Below are 25,126 nucleotides of genomic sequence, written 5' to 3' on the forward strand. Positions count from 1 at the left end.
AATGTTCACATTGTCCTTTCTACAGTTCCTGTGAACTGATTTGTCTAATTTAAATGCCTTCTTCACTGCATGTAGTTTTGCAGTTGTGAGCAAGTTGCTTAAATTATCTGAGTCACAATTTCCACATCTGCATGTGGGAATAATACAATCCAAGGAACATGATTAGTGGGACTCAGAATCTCCTTCTACCTAGTTCCCTTGTTCCTTCCTGTACAGTTTGAGCTAAAATGCAAAACTGGTATTGTTGCTAAAGTTCTAGATAAAAAAAGTTACTAGGAAACACCCTTCCTCTGAGCTTTAGGTAGTAAAAATGTTGTAATGATCATCTCCCAACTGCATTGACATATTCTGCCAGCAACTGAAGAGAGAGATGTCCATATGAGTGCTCTAGCCCTGGTCTGTTGAAGGTCGCTGTGGCTCAGGGGTAACTGCTTTGTTGTCAGGTCTTGCTGTAGGATACCCTAGAGTCCACACAGTCCCAATGTTTACAATATGGTGAAGAAACTACTTCCTTATATTTAACCTTTTAAAATTTTAAACAACTATACTGGTTTCTTATTTCTGTCTAAAATCCTGGTTGATTATATTTTCAGATATTATAGACCATAAAACATGTAAAAAACTCTTAGTCTAGCCACCAGAATATAATTCATTTGATAAATATCAGATATTATTGCTTTTATTACTTAGATGCTCAAAACTAAAAAGTGATATTGTCACTGAGCTACTTCTGCAGTTCATTCATTCATTCAACAATCTTGTATGTGTTTGACAATATTTTCTAGATGCTGTGGAGAAACAAATGATAAGAAAAGACTAGATAGCTTCCTTAACTGTTTTGATATGTCACAGGGAAAAATAATTTCTCTAGAACGAAATTCTAGTCAAAGACCTGAGGGTTTTACTCATCACATGCATTCTGCATTGACTATTTAGTATCCCTTTAGTGCTTCATAGTTTGAGTTCAGCTGTTGTGCTAACATGCTGTCCCTAAAACACCTCTGGTCACTGCCAAATGCAGTAAGTGGCCTATAGATGAATCTTTCATGATTTTCTCTAGAAAAATTTTATCACACGGATGCATTCCCATTGGCAAAAAATTTGAGGACTAGAAAAGGAATTCCTTCAAAGTCAAGTGATTTCCCACTAAACTACTAAAGCCCTTAAATGACCAACTTGGCACCATTAAACTTATTCATCATGGTCCTTCCCAATTAGAAAAAGTGTTTACATGTTGGTAAAAGACATACTTAGAATTTAATTAGAATTTATGATTGCACAGTTGGTAAATTTAATGATGCCAACTGGTCATTTAGGTGACTCTGTCATTAGTTATATAGCCTGACAAAATCCTTATTTAAAAGGAGTATATGGCATCATTAATTACAGAACAGAAATTTTCATTTCATGTGAAGAGATTCAAAACATATTGAAGAAACTCAGGGATTCATTACACCAAATGTTAACTTTGAGTACACTGATAGGAACAGAGGTTCAAATGTACTACAACATATGTAAAAGATATTAAAACAATAGTAATGTAAGGTATTACATGAACAATTGCCTGACCACTGAAGGGAATAAAGATAAATCCATTAAAGATTTGAAATGGTAAACATTTCTAGTCATAAGTGATAACCAAAAGATAATTTAAATCATTAGTCACAATTCCACAATCATCAAAAATGTAAATTTCTTTACTATTAATTAAAGTCAATAACCACAATGGCAGGCTTTTGGAGCAGAGTAAAATTAATTCTATGTGCATACTGTTGTGAATTTCAGACAGCACTAACATTTCCATCATCACATTTAATTGTAGAAAAATTTCTGATATGTTAGTGACAAGGAACATTTTTCTGAAATCATTTCAAATGACTTGCTTGCTTGGATTTAATACAGTACCAACTCAAGATATAAACTACATGAACTAATACTTTCTGATTTTATATCCAGAGTTTTGAGTTAACTTCTGTAACAATATTGATACATAGTAAGTATTATATAAATGTTTGCTATGATAGTAGTAGAAACAAGTTTTAGTGCTAGTCTTAATATTAATAACAGTAATAACTATTATTGGTAGTGTTTCAACAGCACCACTATCTCTGCTATGTATTTTGAAATTATATCTGCAATAAATCAGCAGTTTTAAGGACAGTTTTCTTTTATTAAATTTTCTAACCCAAAGGAATACAGTTGCTATTAATTCCCTTCCAAATACATATTTCTTAATGTTTCTTTAAAAATTAATTTCTGGTAGATCTTTGAATTCACCATTACAAAAATGTCTCTATTTTACTAGAGAAAGAGTAATATGATAGTGTTCCATCAAAGATGACATAATATTAAAATCATATTATAGAGGAAAGAGCCAAATTTGACACATAATGCTCTGTTTGGTGTATTACACCTCTGTGGTAAAATTTGAAAAGAAAATTAGCAGTTACCATTTGAGTGTATCAACATTCAGAGATATTAGTGAGCATAGTAAGTATACTAGATTCCTCTTAAGGGATCAGAAATTGAATTTGAAAACAACAGCATACTAGACTGGAGGCTTGCTCTGTACACTAGCAAAGCACCACCACATGGTTGCAGATGTTTGTTGAACCGCACAGCAATTTCCTTTAATCTTTATCAATACAGGAAATTTCCCAAAGAATCAAATATACCTTACCTTTACCAAAGAAAATTGAAATCCTCTCAAAATGTGCATCAGATCTTCTTTGCTGTACATGCTTGCTTGCTTCATTCTTTATGCAGATTTAACTTCTGCTTCCCCTTGCAGATGAAGTGTCATCCAAAGGATATTGAATTTATTTCTAATGTGTTTGAATATTCTGGTCAAATGAATTGGAAGCTATCATTCCTGATTTGAAATTTCTAAGAGATTATTAATAGCCTAAATGGATTCTAGTGTCTATTTTTGAACCAAAGAATCGCAGGTGAAATCAACACTTATGATGACCATTGCAACTGAAAAGCATATCTTTTATGGGTGATGAAAGCTTCCTCATAGAAAAGACACATACACCAAGAGGTAATGAATAGGAGTTTGGAAAGAAATAAGTCAACCTCTCTGTATCTCCATTTCTTTTTTGTGAAATGATGATTACAATACATTGCCAAAGGAATTTTTCAAGAAACTTTCAAGATGCGTAAAACTACTGTGCCTCATTTAGTGTCTGGAACATAACAGGAGCTTAGTAAATGATAGCGTTGGGAATGGTGGTGATGCTGTTAGAGGTGGGAAGGGTCATGGGGTGCTCATCTTTGTATCCTCCCTGGGGTTTATCCTGGTGTCTTGACTGTGGTTTGTTCTTAGTAATTGATCACCGAACTGTTCAATTTATGTGCTATGGTAAGGATGAGTGGCTCTCTTCTTCATATGTGTACTTAAGGTCATCTTGGCATTCTGACTTCAAAATACTCATCCCAGCCTTTTAACTCTATCAGAACACAAAAAGGTGTTTGTGAACGAAGTGAATTCATAGTTTAATTTTTAAGGCTCAAGATTCTGACAAAGGGCCACTGTCCTGATAGCTGGCACATTTTTCATCTGGATACACATTCTTCCTCAGCAGGAAGCAAGCAGTGCACACATCATGGAATTTGGTTTGTTTTCAAAGACTGTAATAGAAATGAAATGAATTGTGAAAACCCGTAGATGCACACTTGGAGCAACAATTTTGCTTATAAACATAAATCTATCACATTCCTCATTTGCTCTTACGGTGTTTCAAAGATTACTTTTCAAATGCTCTCATTAAGCACTTTAAACTTTGTCATGTGACTTAAAAACAGCAGTTATTTACATAGACAAACTTCATTCTTCAAACAGTTTTGAAATTTTTGTTATTTGTATCTCTTTCTTCCCCTTATTTAAAAAACGGGGAACAAACAAAACAAAGGAACAATGACTCTCTATATGTAACACATATTTATATATTAGAGTGTGTACATATGCATAATAAATTTAAGAACAAAATTATACATACTATTTAATCTGTCTAGTATGTATTGAGTACTTGCCTATCATGTATCAATATTTTCGTCCTAGAGATTTAGAAATGAACAAGCAGATAAACTCTTTCTTGGAATTAGATTTTTAAACAGAAAACAGAAGGCATGGTATACAGGGAAAATATATACTATCTTAGCTAGTGTAAGATGCTAATGAGAAAAATATGAAACTAGGGTAAAAGGATATATAAAGAGGATAACCTGTAGATAAGCAAGATAAGCTTCCACTGAGAGGTAGTGAATTTTATAAAGTATCTACGTGTATACAGAACTTTATATTCAAATCAAATGAAGATTTTTTTTTCCTAATTTCATATTTAACTTGGAATATACTGAAAATTTAAAAACTATGAACATGTGTAACATGAAAATCTCCTTTCATTCACATTGTATATTTATGTATGTTTACCACCTCTCTCCAGTGGAATCACCCTGTGTATACTGCTCAGCAACACAGGTTTTATTTTTTTCTTTCATCAATACTGTTCATGCTGATTCCACTGGATTTTATTGAACAGGCTAGATGATTTTAATGAAAACTAGAGGAGGATTTGAGAGCAGAGTTTGAAAATATGAAGCTACTTAGGTAACAGAAAGAAACAACAGCTCACATACACATCTCTAAAATATCATTCTGTGTTCTTGACACTAACACCTGAGTATAATCCCTTTGATTTTATGAAACATGATTTTAGCTAGTCTGCCTTCAAGAAGTTCCTAAATAATATAGTTTGTTTTGGATGATGGATTATGGAAAGTTTATCCATATATCTAAAATCTGACATTTTAAATCATATTGTTTCACTTTTCAGAAATGGTATGTTTGAAATCTTTCCATTATATGTATTGTAATCTTTTTTAGCAAGTAGGGTCATCTTCATTCTTAATGCCACCCAAGATTTTAAAATGCAAAACTGTTGATGAATGCTACATCTACAAGTTAAAATAGAGACTAATATTTTTATTAGGAAATGGTCACATTTACTTATAATGAATGAACACTTTGAATATGATTTTATAATCAACTCAAATAATTTGCTGAATTCAAGTAACTGTACTTCGATAGAATCATTAATGTCAATAAGTAGTTACTTGTTTCAGTATCAGTGTTTTTTGGCAATAATTCAGACATTTCCTATCAGGAGTGCTGTAGACAAGACAAAATATCTCACAGCAGCTAGGAAATTGTTCTTCACAACCCCTGCAAGTACCAAAGGACCACTTCTTTCTTTGTTCTCTCCTGCTGTTAAAATCATTCTTCTCCTTTTTTCCAAGTAATTGGTTTGGTGATTCTAGTTGACATCTTCTCATAATTGGGGTCTTCAGGTGCATGAATCACATCCTTGGTATGGACCTGTCCTTCTGCACATAAGTGCCTACCTAAGAATAGCTCAAGATGAGCTTAGTGCAAGTCGTGAATCCACTTAGGGCTATTAAAAAAATTGCAGCAGGTTTTAAAAGTCTTCTATAAATGTAAAGATGCTTTTGCTTAGCAGAATGAAATATCCCATTAGAACGTATTAAGGCTTTGAAAATATTTCTTTGATGAAATAGTAGGAAGTAACTAAAATACAGGAAAGAAGCTATTTTTATTCTCTTGTTTACATACTGTCATATTGAACTCAAATATATTTTGATTCAAATATAATGAATATGAACATTTTTACTTAAGATTATACTGACAGATGTTTCTAAAATGATGTTTGTGTAAACATATAAACAACCAGAGTAGTAGAAAGTGATTTAAGTTTAGAAGTTGTGAGGAGGCTGAACTATTTACTTTTCTTCCACTTAGTTCTTACTATTTTGTCTGCAAATCATAGAGGATTTATGATGTAGAAAACTATTTCAATAATGGAAAAGAGAAATATCTTCAGAAATAATTCACATCATGTAAGTTAGTATTAAAATTGGGGAAAATACTATTTTAAAATATTGGTGACTTGCTTTAAAAATTTGATTAAAATAATTTGTTATTTCAAACCATGTAAAATGCCAGCATATTAATAATTATAACAAAAATATGAAACTTTTAAGTAACTAATAATCTTGGTTTTATTTTGAGTAACTCTATTAATCAGCATTTAGTGATATTGCTATAATTTTCATATACAAAGAATATGGGTGATACTCTCTTTGGAAGTTGAGGACTAAAATATCTATCATATACTATTACCTGTAAATAACCATTGTCACTTATTTGATACAATTATTGTGGTCATTTTTGATAGGAACTAATGGCGATCATGTTGAGTAAAGTCCCTCACTCCAACAACTTTTTTCCCTATTGCTTTATAAACTTTATTTCTACCAATTACTGACAGGTGCTTTGCTCAATACTCAAAGATAAATGAAATAGATAGACAGCTGCCCTGTACATATCATAAGCATACAGGTGGAGGGTGAGGTGAAAAACAGTGTATAACCAAATAATTTTAAATATGATAGATACTAAAAGGAGGAAAACTAAATTCAACTTGGAACCTCCTGAATTTTCATTTCAAGATACTTTAATTTAATACCAAAGGCTATCCCAAGTAAAGAAAATTAAATAGATAAATGTATAGCTGTGAGAAAATATGGTCTGTGATGAAAATCAAGGTAAGCCCATAAACTTTCTATTACCAGACTGCAGAAGTGAGAGGAAGACTTAAACGTCTTAAGGCATATAAAGCCTTATATACCAAAAGAAAGGCAATAAAAAAAAAATGTGTTCTGGAAGAAGGACATGTCAAAATGGTAATTTGGACAAAAAAGATTTTGTTTTTCTTTTACATGGTGAACTATGCCATAGGATGACACTTGTACTTCCCACAAAAGCATGTTGGATAAAGTGAGTGAAGGAATTACAAGTATTGGAGCTTTCGGGATGAAATTTGACTTGGAACATTTCCTAATATGTTGATTACTAGGGTGTTACTAAAATGGAGGGAAAATCTGAGAGTGGAATGAGAATGAGGAAATCAATTATGTAGCTGTTTGAGGCGCCTGTGCAAACAACCGGATGAATATGCCCAGTGAAGAAGTTGCAAACTCTGGGAAGATATCCAGCCTGGTGAGTTAACATTGACCTTCATCACTAAATAAATGTTAAGGAAAACTTGAGTGAATGGAATCATGCAACACAAATGTGGAGAAAGAAAAGCAATGAACCAAGAATAGATATTTAAGGAACAAATCTAATTGTTTGCACTGCAAATTGATACAGAAATGCCTATTAACAAGGCTAAAAGGAAATTCAACAATAATGAAAGGTAGGTAATCTTATCCATCACTATTTCAGGTAAGGACTTTGAACTACAGAAAAATGAAGAAATTAGCTGAGAGTATTACAGCTAGAAATTAGCTGAGTCAAGATCTGATCTTTAGTAATTTTACTTCACAACTGTACTTTTTCCAGTAAGAATGCTGTGAAGGCATCCTGCCAAACTTAGAGTCTCTCTCTTTTTTTTTTTGGAACTGGGGATTGAACCCAGGGGTCCTCAAACACTGAGCCACATCCACAACCCTTTGTATGTTACTTAGAGACAGGGTCTCGCTGAGTTGCTAAGTGCCTTGCTAAGTTGCTGGGACTGGCTTTGAACTCTCCATCCTCCTGCCTCAGCTTCCTGAATCCCTGGGATAACAGGTGTATGCCACCTTGGCAGCCTAAGCTAGGCTTCTGAAGGTTAAAGATTGTGTATTGTACTTCTAACACAATTCCTATAACTTCAGTATACAAAATGTGCATCAAAAAAACACTTGACTTTATTCCATAAAAGCAATAATGAATTAAGATAATTGCATTTTCTTATAATTATAACTATATTTATTCTCTAGTAATGTGACTTTGGGGATAACATTTTTCATACTATCATTTTGATATTAATAGTTCAGTTTTTGAAAAAATGTTGTCCAACATGGTGGCAAATGCCTGTAATCCCAACAACTTGGGAGACTGAGAAAGGAGGATTGCTAGTTCATGATCAGTCTCAACAATTTAGTGAGGCCCTAAGGAACATAGTGAGACTCTCAAAATAAAAAAAAATATATATATAAAAGTTCTGGGATGTAGCTCAGTTACAAAATTCCCCTGGTTTCAATTCCAAGTACCAGAATTTTTTTAAAAGATTAAGTATCAATTTTAATACAGTGGCTATTCCATGTTTTTTAAAAAAGAAGCTTTATTACAAAATTATATGAAGTTCTAATATGAGAAAATTTACCTATTTGCTCATGAAGTCAAATGAGCCCATCTTCTATTTTTTTAGACACAGCAGGATATTTCAATAACAATGTTTAATTTTTTTCAAGATATTATTTTTGGGAAATGTGCAAAACTTTATAAATTTATCATGATTTATCAAAATGTAACAGTACCTTCCTTTCCCTACTTTGGAGAAATTTTGTTGTAGTCGGTTTTACCATGAAGAATTACTTTAAAAACAAATTCAATCCTGGCACAATGGCACATGCCTGTAATTCCAGTAGCTCCCAAGGCTGAGGCAGGAGAATCATGAGTTCAAAGCCAGAGTCAGCAAAAGTGAGGTGCTAAGCAACTCAGTGAAACCCTGCCTCTAAATAAAATACAAAATAGGGCCAGGATGTGGCTTAGTGTTCAAGTGCCCCTGAGTTCAATCCCTAGTACTCCTCACCAGAAAAAAAAAATTCAAATATATATAAAAAGTTTGAATTTGCCACCAATGATAGAAGATAATGTTTCTTTGTTGTTCTAGATACCCCGAATTTAAATATTTCAAAATAATAAAGCTAACCTAATGAAAGTAAGTTAGAAACTTAAAGTTATCCCATTCTCTTCCATCTGTGGACTTATTTTAAATATCCCACTAATTACTTAGAGGCATAAATGCTTTTAAAGAAAACAGCAGGGCTGTCTCTGAGGCATTGTGAAATTTTAGGCACGGCAGTTTTATTTAATCACATTATATAGAGTCAATAAAATTATGGAGTAGCCCTTATTTACATATAGAAAAATGTGTAATATGGTTTTCTTTTCATTTAAAAATAGTTTTCTATCTGAACAATATAATTGTGTTAGAGTTATAGGCTATTCCATCTATATATTATCAGCTCCTCTATCCAGGAACAAACAAATGATTATTAAAAAAGTCACTATATTTGATCCTGTTCATCAGGAGTTAAGATTGTGAATAACAAAGGGACTAGGAAAGATATTCATGGAACCTACTGGAACCATTTGGGTACCCCCTTATACTTTCCGTGTTTAATTTTTTTCTGTACATAGATAATTAAGATAAACCTAGTCAGAGAATGTCATTCTGAGTAGGAGCTCAGATCACTCTAGGTTCTAGGTCATTCCCTAAGACAAGCCACCAAGAAAAACACAGATGGTAGGTGAAGGTGAACAGAAGCTAGATGGGATAAAAGAAGAATGACACTATGAATATCAATTGCTTCCTTGATCAGTTGCAAAAGCAATCCTCTCTTTAATCTTCTAATCTATTTCCTAGAGTAGCTACCCCTAGATGTACTTGGGGAAGAATCTATATATGACAAAATGTCACCCTCATCCCCCTTGAACTAAAAGCTGTCCAGCTTCCAGGAAGGCTGTCCAGACAGTTTCTGGCTGACAGGTTTTCAGGGGCTATCTCAACCACATTGAGCACATTTTTCAAGTCTATACCCTTTCTTTTGCAATCTACATTTGGCAACTGGCAAATGCTGTAATAAGAATACCTTGGCATTTCACTAGATACAGGATGCTTTGATGCTCAATACTTGTTCTAAAATTGTTCAAAGATTTTGTCAATGCTTAAAGGACCCGAATTTGCAGTCTCAGCTTCTCTACTATTCAATCTTGTTACAACCTGTTTTGTTTCACAGAAGTTCATCCCTAACAAACACCTTGCACCTCAAAATTCTATTTTAGTGTCTACATCCGGAGAATAAACTTGTAATAATAGTTCACTAATATTTGCCTTTTGTAGATAGTATAATTTTGAAGGGATATTGTTTTATCATCTTTACTGTGTTATCTCTAGAAGCTATCACAATGTGTAACACATCATACATTCTCTATAAAGAACGAAAACCAATTTTCTATGAAATTTAGGAAACACATGTTACATAGTCATATCCTTAGCTTACAATTCAAGGGGACTCTGACTGCATTGACTGGAAAGTGTATTTCCTTTTTCATAGGTTGTCTAACTTATCATGAAGGGACCCAAGGAATTATTGGGAGTGAAGGTAAAAAGGTCACTCTTCATTCCAGGCTGCTGAAGCCATATATTCTTCCTATTACAATTAAAGAGACAAAGATATTCTTTAATTCAATGCATATACTGCATACTGATTTATGACCTCTCACAGTTGAAGCATGATGCCACCAGGTTACCCATCCAGTTGAGTCTTCAGCAAACCTCTACAACAATGTATAGTGGTGACAGCTTGTGTACTATGGTACATGAGGACATGTGTAATAGACCTCCTTTGCAGAAAGGAAGTCACCTGATCAGTCATTCAATTATGCTGTAAGCCCTCAAATAGCAATGTTGGCTGAGATATTAAAGACAGAAAAACAACAAAAACTGTGCTTGGACTATGTGTGTCTTTTTCTGATAAATCCCTGGCCACTCCTAGATACAAGGGGAGACATGTAGTCAACCTGACATCAAGTGATCATTTGATCTCCTTGGCAATGGTCTCCATGCAGAGCTCATCTTTGGCATCTGCTGCCAGCTCCTGTAGATCAAACTTAGTGGAGTATACATTATTTGATTTAAGAACAGACTCCAAAACTACAACAACCATGGTCATTCCATGCATGTATTCATGGTGTTCATATTGGTGGAACCAAGGACAAACATAACCTGATATCATCTGACTGGTCTGTTTAGTCCACTTGACTCTGTAGAGCATCCTCTGTTGTAGATGCCTCCCACTGAACATTAGTGTGATCTGAAAATCTTCTTACCTCATACCCATCTATATACATCCATTCATATGTCTTTATTTCATACTTTCTGATCCTCATTCTTCTAACTTGGCAAACCCCTTTTCTTGGTTTAAAGTTACTTTAAAATATCAATAAGTAACTTTTCATCTGTACTATAAGGAGTCAACATCAGGCGGCGCCAGGAAAAATCATGGCCTCAGACAAGGACAAAGTGAGTTTTTCAGCCAATGCAGATCCTTAAACAGCTCACAAATGGAAGGTGAGTACTGACCACAATCTTTAAAGCAAGGAACACTTTCTTCTTTATGAGGTGTGGACAGTGTATCTCTGTATCTACCACAAATACATTTACCTAGCAGGAATATATGGTATTTGGGGAAACAAAGGAAAAGTCCATCACAAATATCTCTGTTCAAAATATAAAACATGAATCATACTTTAATCAAATGCAATAATTAATATGCTTTTATTTTCTATCTTGATGAAAGGACCATTCCTCTTCTCTATCAGTTTCAGGCCTATGATAGGATTTCTAGTTATTTTGCTCTATATAGAGGAGAAGGTGGTTAGAGAGTTCATCATAGAAGTAAACAAAAAGGCTTAGCAGATATTTGAAAATCACACTGAAGAACAAAAGCTATGTACTTTCCTGTGGATTGGGAAAGGAACAAGATGGGTTTTGTCAATGTAGCAGGAAAAATACCCATTCTAAAGTCTATGAGAGTATACAGTATGGTGATTTGAAAATCTGAAGGCTATTTTATGGAACAGTGTATGAGCATTGTATGAGGGGCAGGGGATAGCAGGAGATATGGTTGAAAAAATAATTAGGAAATATATTTTAAACTTGTAAACCACACTGTGGAATTTGTAATTTAAGTTAGGGGTGTTAGGACATGGACATTTCTTAACAGAGTGGTGCTGTGATCGCTGGTATTGTGCTTCAGACACAGCATTGAAACTGCAATTTGAAAATGGACACAAATAACTACTCTACTCTACTGTCAAGTAAAAATAGTGTATAAATTATAGACCTTAGTAACACTTAGATTAAAATTTTAACAGAGAGGATAAAATTGTAGTATATAATAGTCTTGATACAAAGAATGAGGGGAAAGCTCTTGGTTCTACTCCCATTATGTAAATTTTTATTCCCAAAAGATATATTTTACAGATTTTACATTAGGATAAGTTACAATATGTGTTTTTGTTGTTGTTTGTTTTTACACTCAGTATCCTTAAGATCATTATTCTAGCACATAAATACATCAGATCCTTAAGCATAAAAACTTCAGGATGACAAAAGAATACTTTGTAGTTCAGAAGGGAGAACTACCGTTGATGGAGAGATTAAAGAAAAGAACATTGGACTAAGAGGCAAGTTTTGAAATATTGAATTAATAATTACATGACTCTACATTGTGCACAACCAGAGAAAGGAAAAGTTGTACCCTATTTGGATACAATGAATCAAAAGGCATTCTGCTGTCATGTATAACTAAATAGAATCAAATAACAAAAAAACTTTAAAAATAAATAAATAAAGACAATAAGGGTGAAGACTATGTGAAGAAAAATAAAAATTTGAATATACAAATTTCCATCAAATGAATGAAAAAGCAGAAAACTCTGCATGAATAACTTAAGATAGTAATTGATTTACATATATTTAATCAAAAGTGTGCTTTCTTCAGATTATTAAAAAAAGCAGAGATGCAAAAGCATGCAATATAGGAATGTGTAGAGAGATTATAAAAAATTTACAGTTCCATACATGGCAATCTATAATAGAAAAATATGACTACAAGAGCTCATGTATCTGAGACCATTTTGAGATATGGTATCATTTTCCATTCCACAGTGAATTAAGTTTTCCCATCCAATTAGAACATTTTCTCTTCAGTCAATATTTAATTTTCTTTCTCTCATATTTTCCAAAGCATAAGAGTTTCCTCTCCCATAGTTATTTAGAATTGAGGGGCTGTAGTTCATTTCAAGTTCAACAAGTGAAGTTCTTTGAAGACTCACTGGGTTGGGGGCAGGAGTACTGGTACCCCTGAGGGCTAAGGAGAGTTTTCTTTCAAATGTTTCCTCACCACTGTCCTCTTTATATGGGTCAGTGAAAAAAATAGCTTGTAGAGTCATACCTGGTTTTACAAACAGCTGAAAACAAGACATTAGAAAAGTGTCTTCTTTTGGGTGCATATTTTTTCGATGTCTGGTTAATATAACTTAGACCTCTTTGTGTGTGAAAATCACTGTAGTAACTCTGAGCAGTTTTCATCATTGTCTCTGATTGTCTCTTTAAAGCATTCTATAGCTTAAATTAATTCTGATGACAGATTCAAAGAAATATCAGGATACATTTCTTTGTGACATAAAATTCAGAATTTACATGATGCAGATTTTTATAGTGTCTTTCTTTTACACCTACTTTTCATCAATGTAAGATTCTCAGTAAGGACCACTGAAGAGATTGAGTTTATATTTTAGAATTGATCAAGCCATATTAACCAAATAATCTCTGAAACAAATACAACTAATAGCTATATGTAGCTATTAACTATTTTGGTGAAAGAGAATGCTTTTATTTGACGTAACCAAGTTTTAATTTATATTTTCTGAAGTAATTTATATTGAATACATTTATATCTCATATTCTATTATATTGAATTACAATTCCATGCCAAGGAAATTAAAATTCAATGTATATGTTTATATGTGTTTCACAATAATGTATATGTATATATATATATGCATGAATCATTTCCTACATGCAACTAAATCACTATAATAATGTTATCAATAATTTTTTCCTTCTATAAAAATTATTAAAAATCTTGACTAGCATTGTCCAATACAGTTGTGTGATAATTATCATGTTTTATTTCTATGCATTTTAAAGTGATAACAACTATCTACTCATTATTCATCAGAGATGTCTTCTGTACAACTGGAGAATTGAATTTTATTTTAATAAGAGTTCACATACATTATTTTTAAATCTAAATACTAGTGATGTGTAACTAGTGGTTACCACATTGAACCTAATAACTCTATGATAAAAACAGTATTTCCATATTTTTATAATATTGGGCAATTGAAGCGATAAGTTTCAATTCTAAAATATAGTGTGAAAATTATAATATTAGGCATAAAGTAATGAAAGGAGTGTATCAATGGTGCTCTAACTCAGTTTTAAAAAAATGGGGAGACATCAAGGAAATTTCAAAAGGAATGAAAAGCAGTTATCCTGAGGGATGAGTAGGAGTTAGAGTCAACTTGATCCTTTCCTGCTCTTACCAAGTTAAAAGACTCTTGGCCATGCCCATTTTCAAAAATATATTGTTCTATTCACTATGATTTCTGTTTGTATTTCTTATTCTATTCACTGTGATTTGTTCTAGCACTTCTTCCTTTTAGTCTTATACTTTCTATACAAGAAAATAATGGTTAGGGAATGCCACCAGTGAGATCTAAAGAGTATCTCAAAATAACAAAGCAGTTCTCCGTTGGATCTTCAAAAATACTTGGACACATTTTGGAGCTTAGTAATCCATTTTTTTCCAAATCTTATTTGAGAAAAAAAAAAATCTTTCAGTCTAAGCAATAAATAATCACCTGACTTTTGTTGCCCAGAGGAAGAAAATTATTCATTACTTCTTATGTCTTTCTTCCCTATGTAATTTTAATTTATTTTTTACTCTTTTTTTTGGGGGGGGGATACCAGGGATTGAACCCAGAGGCTCTTACCCACTGAGTCACATCACCAGCCTGTATTTTTTTTTTTTTTCATTTTGAGACAGGGTCTAACTGAGTTGCCTGGAGCCTTGCTAAATTGCTGAGGCTGGCTTTGAACTTTTGATCCTCCTGCCTCAGTATCCCAAGTTGCTAGAATTACAGGAATCCGCCACTGCACCCAGCCTGACTATCTAATCTTAAAGCAGGCCTAACTAATCATCCACAGTGGAATCAAGAGACAGTACTAGGAAGCTAGTAATACAGCCCTACCTATGACAATTACTAGAATTCCCTTACTTTTCTCTCCTCCTTGTTCTCACTTCCTCCTGTGTTGTTGTTGAACTTGACCTTCAAACTAATTTTACCTCAATTTGTTTCTTATGCTCCATCCAATGGACTTGAAGTTGTACTCATCTCATTTTAGCTCTGGATTCAATACTGAGCTCCTGACTACTTTGGGTCAGACGTACCCCATTTCATCTTTGCACCCTAGAACCAAGAACTCTGTGCTCATTGGTTGACTCACACTCTGAATTGACCTAGTTCTAAAGTAATTTATAAATAGCTATTTAATTTATACTTAAAAATACCATTTAGAATACTACCAACCTGCCTGAGCTCTTAAAAGAACATTATTTTAAATTATATGTACATAAAGGACAGTTATAGTATATTGCATGTGAATTCATCTTTCTGTACTTTGAATATACCAGATGTGCAAATTAAAGAAAAGTGACAAATTCATTGATTTCCTCCCATCAAAGGGGTGGTCTCTGTGACTGCTTTGACTGGCAGAATATATTGGAAGTTTTGCTGTGTCTGCTTCTGGCTCCAGGCCTTTGGAGACTGGCAGTTTCCACTTCATATTTCTTGGAACATTCACTCTTGGAAGGCGGCCACCATCTTGTGAATAAGCCAGAGATGACGCTGGAGAAGACTAGCCTGGCTGAGTTCCCAGACAACAGCCATCACTCACTTGCTATTCCATAAGAGGATATCCATCATCAACAAAATCTGATTAAAGTGCTAAATCCTATATCCTGATCTTGAAACTGATAATGTACCTGAATGAAACTTCTGGGGTCTTGGGAGGCATTAGTATATGATTCATGTGGGAACAGTGTAAATATATTTTTTTATCAGAAAGCTGTCATGACGGATTAAAGATGGTCATTATTATAATTCAAATTTTAAATGTTCTTCAAAGACCCATGTGTGAGACTTGGTCTTCAACTTGGTTCTATTGTAAGGTGGCAGAAACCTTTGAAAGGTGGAGCCTTATGGGAAGTTTTAGATAACTGGGGGCATTGTCTCAAAGGAGAATATGGGACAGGTTGCTTCATGATTCTTTTATTCCTAGCCATGAGACAAAGGGTTTCTTCTGCCACATACCCCTTGTAATGCCTTGCCACAGGTCTAAAAGTAACAGTTTTAATAAACCCTAGACTAAAACCTCCGAAACTTTAAGCCTATTTCAACCTTTCCTATTTTTAAGATGATTATCTCAAGTATTTAATGTAATGAAAAGTTTACTAACACAGTCACACATCCTTTACACTTCTTTCATTGAAGGTAAAAATGCATACCCTCTTTCCTGGAATCTGTACACTCTATGACTACTTTGGCCATGCCAGAAGTGACACATAATAGACTGGAAGTTTCTATTTCCTTTCTTTTGGAATGCTCACCCTTAAATGCCAGTCACTGTATTGTAAGGAAGCTGTTACAAGCCCCTGGAGAGATTCATATCAGGAATAATTGAAACCACAAGCCAACAGCCCCAGCTAAGTGTGTAGCTATCAGTTAGTACAATTTATCAGATTTGTATCTTCTCTATCTACTATTGCAAATCCCTGTTCCCAACTATAGCACATACAACAAATGTGGGAACACTACAGAGCCCTTCCCATGGCCCCCATCCACAGAGTCATGTGCAAAATAAATTTGTATTCATCCACCAAGTCTCAGCCTTATTACACATGAATAGATGATTGTAACCCCAGAGTATTCTCACTGTAGTGTGTTTCTGCTCCATTAGTGTTTACTTCTCTTCATGTAAATCTTTGCTCAGTTCATTTGTGTCCATTATTTAGTACTCATTTCAATGCAATAATATAAGAATAGATTCCCAGTTTTAGATATCTCCTCTTAAACCCACCACATTATAATTTTTATTTCTTTTTCCTGAGTTTATTATTGACTTATACCCTCTCCCATCACAATTAGAATAAAAGATTCAAACAATATAGAAATTTGTTTGTCTTATTTGGTATATTTATTTCACTTAGAGCAATGTCTCAATATGTGCTCAAATATTTATTGAATAGATGAATTAGTAATTCTGTTCTACTAACTTCACCATCAAAGAGGACCTCATTAGGTGGGAATAGAAACAGAGAGTTCTAGAAGTTTGAGGATTCATATACTGTATCCCAAGTAATTTTCCCATTGTTTCTCAAATATTGGGTCACTAACTATATTCTAACTAAATTTGATTCCATTTACCTACCAAAGACAATAATGTTTTATGCAATCTAAATATCCAGATACTTGTTAGGTTGTTTTTGTTGTTCACAAACTAGTATAAGTTGAATTTACCTGATTTAATGTATAGTGATATATTGGAAAAATCTCCAACATTAACTTCTCCAATTCAATCACAATAAACTAAGCAGTATGTGGCTGCAGATGTGCCTGAAGTATCTCTCATGGATTGCCTACCTCTTTGATGTCACCACAGCATTTTCAGTAAGATGATGGCTTTATATCTCCAAAGTTCTTCTCACACACATGCTTTCCTCCAGTTTTTTAAAAATAATTCAGAGCACTCTCGTCACCATCACATTTGCCCAGAAACATCTATAACTGTGTATCATCGCTCTGTAGTATATGGCTCCAGTCACTGGAAAATAAAAGGTGATAATCTATTTCAAGAAAAGAAATCTAATCTTTAGCGTGTAAATTTTGTATATGGAATCCATAGAACATAGTTCATTGTTATCTCCAACTTCTTTTAGGGTCTGGTGTCTACCAAATTTTTACTGAATGGACTTGTTATCTTTCATTTTCATCTCCTCCCCTTTGCCTTCTAAAAAGTCCCCTACAGTATCAGTAAAAGAAAAGAAGTCTTAATACTATCCTCGTACCTTCAAGGAAACTAGCAGAATTTAAATAAGGTATCTAACCTTACCAATGCTTAAATTGACCCACTAAAATTATAATGGAGAGATCTCATACTGCTCATCAAGAGAATGGCTAAATCTGTTTATCTAACACAAATTACCTGTGTTTTCATTGAAACAACCTGGTTGTTAATCCAAAGATGGAGATTAATTTTTTTTTCTGGTGGTAGTTCATCAAGAAAATTCCCACTAAAGTTTGGATTGCAAATGTACAACTAAGTCAGCTCTTATTTCCTTGACTATAGAAATATAAAGGCTGAAGTCTCTTTGTGATCAAAGTATTAGAGAAATCACTATAAAACTATAAAATCATTAGGAAATATAACTGATTATTCCATTTTGAATGGCAAAATGATCTCTGTGAATGTTTGTCATGAATTTTGAATTTCCTGTTCATTACTTTCCAAATGCATTAGTTTTCCAGTACCTGTGAAAACACTTATTAAAAACCATTTACAATTTTTTTTTTATTTGGGATTTATCCTATTATGTGTGAATTACTCTCTTTTCCTTTGGTGTGAAAATACCCTATCTCAAATTTCAAGGGAACCACCTTTTTATCAACCAGGGCCCTTGACAGACCCAGAGCAATCACACTGGTATTCTACCAGTTTCCACTCTCAGACACTTTTAAATCCTGTCATCCAAATCACTGTGGTGCTAATACATTCCCAAGCACTGAGGACTCAGAGGAGCATGATGCTTCAATGTGTTTATAGAATACATTTCATGTAGACAGGCACGAAAGGAACAGTTTGCATAATCATCTGCCAAAAAGAATCCATCTGTCAGAAGAGTGGAAGCTGATATCAAACAAGTTCACATTAAAAAACAAAATCTCAATTCCCATTCTGTGCACTTCATTTCCTTGAGCCTAATTATCAGTGTGCATATAAATGGAGGAAAATACTTCTTCTGGTTGCACTTCAAAATCCTGTTTGCAGCAAGAGACAACAATAGCTGCTCTACCGAGTCACCTCTTCTGGGGTTGTTCCATGCAGCTGAGAGCATCAGAGCTGGAAATGCCAGGCCAAATTTCATTGTTGCCAAAATGAAGCTTTACTTTTACTGCTTGTGGCAAATGTGGTATGTGTGAACAACAGAAAATATTGTCTCATTTCCTTAGTGTTAACTAATCCTGGCTGGGCTCCATAGAAGAAACACAGCCCAGTTTTCCTGAAAAGCATTCATTTTCAGAGTTGTTTTCTGATAAAGTTCTTAAATTTCTGCTCAGTTAACTGTGAAAGAAACATCTATCTCCAGAGAGACAAAGAAACAATGTAAAACTCATTTTAGAGACTATAATAAAACACAAATGTTCAGACCAAAATGAAAAAAAAAAGAATTAAATAATTTGTTTCATACAATTTTTACTTAAAAATATTATTTGTACTTAATCTTGTACATATTCTTTTAAACCATGCTTTCTGCACTTTTAATGTGATTTAATTATAAGTACTTTTAAAACAGTAAGTTTTGATGCAAAAAGGGGTAAATCTGTACTTTTGAAAAATGAATTGATAGATTGAAATGACTGTATTTTAAAAATTCAATTGAAAAAATATTTAAGTGATGCTGAATAAACTTTTGATTTTCAAAAATGTTCTAACAAATTACAAAGAAAATAATTATTTTCCAAAATTCATAAAGAATCCATTCATTCATTTCCAGATACTTGATGAATAACTCCTTTGTATCAGGCAATACTCTAGGATTGGAGTGACAGCAGTAAACTCACCTGAGAATACCTACTTTCATATAACTTTTATTTTAGAAGATAGATGTTTTTAAAACACGCTATTGAAAGTAACATATTTAAATGAAAACATTACTTTTTCGTGCATATTTCCTGTACCACTCTGTATCTCTTTCATGTACAGAATTAACTTCATTAACAAAATAAAATAGCCAAGACTTCAAGAACCTCCTAAATGTTTCTCTAGATTTCAAGGTTCATTCTGGTAACTGGGGAGAGTGATAGGATGATTTAAATCCATAATGCTGCCTATAAGCTCTTGTTCTGCATTGTTGCTTCTAGTTTAGCCTCTTGGGAAGGAATATCTTCAAACCGACCCATGCTTCTGTGTCTTCTCTTGCAATCTTGTAGCAGAGTAGAAGGTATAGGATGGGATGGCAGGATCTTCTTCCTCAAACTTCAACTAACACAAACCTCCTGTAGTAGTCTTTCCCCTAAAGCTAAAGATACTTCATAACTCTTAGAGTATATCAGGACACACAATAAAACTTCATATATACACTACTGACACTAAAGTCCTTGACCATTCCATTCCACATAGGGTCACTCACTAGCCCCAGGCTCCTACTAGGCTGACGATTTTCTCACTCTCATGAGTAAACTCTAGAATATATGCTGTTTCCCAGGCCTGGTACCTCAGCTCCTGGTCTCTTCAGACTTTTGAAACATAATCACATTTTAAGAAATATATAGGAACTCTAACATAAGAGAGGTTTTATATATCTGAATTAACTTTAGAAACACAATCTGTAAAGAAAGACCTTGGTTAAATTGTCTCACAACACTTACACAGTAGTTCAATATTTCTTTTGAATGGCAAATGTCCTTTCTCCTTTGGAATATTATGGCACTAGTTAAGCAATGAGAACTAAAACAGAAATAAGTGCTAAGCACTCTCTTACACACTGCTAACATGTTATATCATTTAATTCCCAAAACTCTCATTTTATACATGAGTGAACTGAATATGAGGAAGATAAATAAACACATTCATGTTCAAAGAATTAATAGGACAAAGAGACTGAATTTAAATCTTAGTGTTGGGTTCTAGATGCATCTTGATGACAGCTCTGTTGTCTCCCACTTCATTCTCTGTCAGAGGAAACTTGAATTTTGAATTTTGGCCTTCTGTATTAGTAAGGGTTCTCTAGAGGAAGAGAATCAACAGGAAGTATGATTATAAAAAGGGGATTTATTAGATTGACTTACATGACCAGTAGTTGAATAGTCCACAATGGTCATCTGCAGTTGGAGAGCTGGAAGACGCTGCAGGTGTGCAGTCCAAGAGACAGAAACCCCAGAACATTTCCTTCTACATAATCTAAAGTTCCTCCATTCTTCTCTCACTCCCCTCCCCCATTACATATCATCATTCACTTATCAGGGAAAACATTTGGCCTTTGGTTTTTTGGGATTGGCTTATTTCACTTAGCATGATATTCTCCAACTCCATCCATTTGTATGAAAAATAGTGGAATGAGACAGACATCATTACCCTATGTACATGTAAGATTACATGAATGGTATGAATCTACATCATGTACAACCATAGAAAGAAAATGATATACCCCATTTGTGTACAATGAGTCAAAATGCAGTCTGGAAAAATAAATAAATAAATAAATAAATAATTTAAAAAAGAAGAAGAAGAAGAAGAAGCCCCAGTACAGGAGGGATCAACTGTGCTACCCCAGTCTGAGACAAAGGCTTCTGGAAACTCCCTGCAGAATCACTGGCACAGTCTGCTTTGGAAGAGTGAGAGTCCACTATCCTCAGATAATCAGAGCAGCAATCAAGAACCCATTCAAAAAGAATCAAGCTTGCAACTGCATCTGCTCCCTTGTTCTTCCAACTTTTATTCCATCCAAGCCACCATCCTATTGGACAGTGCTGCCCATGCTTAGGGAGGGCCTCCACTTAGGTTCTAATCCCACATTCCAATCAGTCCTAGACACACCCTCATTGACACACCCAGAAACCTCTTAAACATTGGTATTATTAATCCAACCAAGTCAATAATTCCAATTAACAATTACACTTTCATAGTTCTAATTTTATTCTTTCTATTGAACCACTTGATTTCTGCAAAGCGTATTTCTCTTCTTTAATATGTTTCACATATTTTCTTGAAACTGAATCCAATTTGCCTTATTTGCTAATGTCATATAAAATGTATGTTTCAAACACAATTATTCTTCCTTTATGTAAAGACTTTTACATAAATACCAAGAAAACTAAAATTTTATTTTAAGGCTGTATTCCTAAATCACAAAATGTGTTTTTTAAAACTGGAGGCATCTAAGTTTAGGTATTGATACTCCATTTTACAAGATCAGAAAATTAGTTCAGTAATGGTTTAAATAATTTGATCATGCCACAGAACTTTGTGATACAGAATTCATAGGATCCTGAAAATTATCAAATCTAGTCTTTTTCTTTAAAGTTATATTTTTCATTTTATTATAAATGTGTTTAAATAAATACATTTACCTTTCCTTTACAAATACAAATATATCTAGAACAATCTTATCCATTCATCAAAAATCAAATAATTTTTTCAAAAACATCTTTTAACATAATCTAGGGTCTGTGATGCATGGGGAGCTTCAGTTCATACATCTTTCATGAAAAAATCATGTGCGGTATTACTTTAAATAAAGGAGAATCATGGGTCAAGTATTTTAATTCCCTTCATTAAAACATCTATACAAAATTCTAGGTAAAAGAAAGTTTCCTGGAAAATCTATATATTTCCTTCAGAGTCTTTCTGTGACAGCTCCATAGTATCCAATCGCAGCCTCAGTTATCAGTGTGTCATCTCACAGAGGATTTTTTTCTTTGTGAACCATACAAGTATCCTTCTGAATTCTACTGCTCTCTGTGGTTAGCCCTCATTTAAGAGAACTGTTAAACTATTTGTGCTAAGATCTTTTGCTAACTAATGTCTTAGTATCTTTTGTATTTCGTTTCAGCATAGATATATTGAAATATAAACTTCACCCTGAGGAACGAGTCTTAAAAATGAAGATAAAATTTGTTGACAGTGATGGAAATTATGGACTTTGGATCTAATCTATGAGGTCTGTACTTTCAGTTGGAAAAAAAAAAGTCTTTCACAACTCAACCACTCCAGGAGAACTTCTGCCAGTTCATCTTGATTCAGGTTTTCTGTGCTCTGAGGACCAGGAGAAAACAAGCAAGTTCTTTCTCATTGTTATTGCTCCTGCAAAATTCTGCAGAAAAACATGGAGCAATATGACTGTCTGTAGGTTGTGTTCTAGTTTTAGGGCAGAAATAGTCATCCCATTACCTGAATTAAGTAGAGCTCTTAAGTAGAACTGAGTACAACTGGGAAAGTTCTTGATATAGTGGTATATTGTGGGGCAATAAATTAAAGCAGGGTGTGCATTTAAAAAAAGTATTATGAAAAGAAAATATTTTAATGTCGCACATTTAGTTATAAAAAGTAAGGTATCTGGTAAAATTGAGAGCTACTTTTTTTCCCCATTTGACATATTTTCATCTAGAAGTCATCAAGTTTCATGTTTAATCAAAAGTTCTTTCTCATTAAAAAAAAAAAAAGCCTAATACAGTATATCATGATGCTAGAAAAGCTTAGCCTGAGATTTTAAAATATTTTTCTAGAACAAATGTGCATTTCACAAATAGCAATTTTCATATTCACATTTATCACCAGTTACTATGGAAAATATTTTAATATTCTTATTCTAAATCTGGTATTGGTTTAGGTCTAGTTCTCTCTGGTATTGAGTTTAATTTATGGAAAACAAAATTACGTTCAGGAAAAGTAGTCACTAATTATAGTGCTGGCTCCACCATTCTATTAGGGTTGTAAGAAAACATAAACCTATTTATACCTTAATTTCTTGATCTGCTGAGATTTGGATCTTCCCTCCTAATTTTTTGCTAATTTAGTCCAAAAACTGTTCTCCCTTTGCCTATGGTAATAACCCCCAAACAATAGCTAGACATGTGACCACCCAAAAGAAAGAAGACATGTAGCAGTCTCTGTTCTATCATGGTGTTGCCATGTGATTAAATTCTAGCCAAAGGGATGTATTTGAAAGCATTGTGTGTATAACTTCTGAACAGTACACTTAATGAAAAACACTGAACCCCTTTCTAGTAGCATCATTCATTCTTACATCTCCAGGGTAACCTCAATGACTAGCCATAGGTTAATTCTCAGATTATGAAGACAATATGGAAATAAAGATTTTGTGCTGGAATATGGCTCACAGCAGGTGGCAGACGTGACCCTGAACTTAGATGATTAAATCAGTGCAGAAGACCTGCAGGACTTCCACAGGACCTACAAGAACAGTGAGGAGCTGCGGTCCCGCATCGTGTCTGGGCTCATCACACCCCTCCATGAGCAGTGGGACAAGGCCAGTGTAAGCAGTCCCTATCGGGAGTTCCCCCCTGCCACTGCCAGAGAGGTGGACCCCCTCCGGATTCCCCCTCACCATTCGCACACCAGCTGGCAGCTTCCCTGGTGTGATCCCCTGGGCCCATTTGCTGTCGGGGGAGAAGACCTGGACCCTTTTGGGTGTCGGAAAGGTGGCATGGTTGTGGACCCCCTGAGATATGGCTTCCCAAGAGCACTTATTGACCCATCTTCAGGCCTCCCAAACCGTCTTCCTCCAGGCGCTGTGCCCCCAGGAGCTCACTTTGACCCCTTGGGGCCCATTGGGACCAGCCCCTCTGGACCCAACCCAGACCACCTCCTCCCGCCGGGCTTTGATGACATGTACCTGTGAAGGCATCAAGAATGTAACATCCCAGCCTCCCCTCCACCCCCCTGGAGCTGCCACCACCGGCCCCATCAGCAACCGTGTTCTCGCGGGCTGGGGGCAAGGGACTCTGCCCACATATTTGCAGGCTGGCTGGGATTGCCTCCCCGTCCCTTATCAGAACCAAGGTACAGCAGCCCTCCACCTGGCTGCATATAGGTCCCAAAGAGAAATCAGTGTGTGTCTCTCACCACCAGAGAGACTCCGGCAACATACACCCTCCACCCAATGCTATAAGAACAGAATGCATTTCGGATGTTATTGTTGAGAACCAAATGTCAGTACAGAACTCGTGTTGCCAGTCTCCCACTTTTCTTTTTACACTAATGCATAGCTCCTTCCAGTTGTGAGAATTTAGACTGTAGGACTGAATGGCTCTTCCCACCTGGACCCATTCCTCTCAGACACTTCCCTTTCATGTGTTACTGTTGCTCCTCACCTTACTGAGATGAGTCTAGCTGCATGGATGGCAGTGAGTGACTGGAATTCCCACAGGTCACAAGGATGACTTTCACAAGGACAGGCACGTTGTATACAGACTGCATCATTCTGACAAGAGCAAAATGTCCCAGCTGTTCCCGTTCTGGGCCAACCCTCTGGATTGCCCGTGCCTGGGCAGCAGTGGCCTATAAGCAGAGGAATAAACAGAATTTAATCTCTCTCAAAAAAAAAAAAAAAAAAAAAAGAA

The 25,126-nt window shown here is 34.7% G+C and overlaps 1 pseudogene; it reads left to right on the forward strand.

Annotated features, from left to right (window-relative positions):
• Positions 1 to 24,405, forward strand: part of LOC124986347 (proteasome inhibitor PI31 subunit-like) — a 107,121-nt pseudogene extending 82,716 nt beyond the window's left edge.
• The last annotated feature ends 721 nt before the right edge of the window (positions 24,406 to 25,126 follow it).

The sequence above is a fragment of the Sciurus carolinensis genome, chromosome 6 (genome assembly GCF_902686445.1).
Source record: "Sciurus carolinensis chromosome 6, mSciCar1.2, whole genome shotgun sequence".
Taxonomy (NCBI): domain Eukaryota; kingdom Metazoa; phylum Chordata; class Mammalia; order Rodentia; family Sciuridae; genus Sciurus; species Sciurus carolinensis.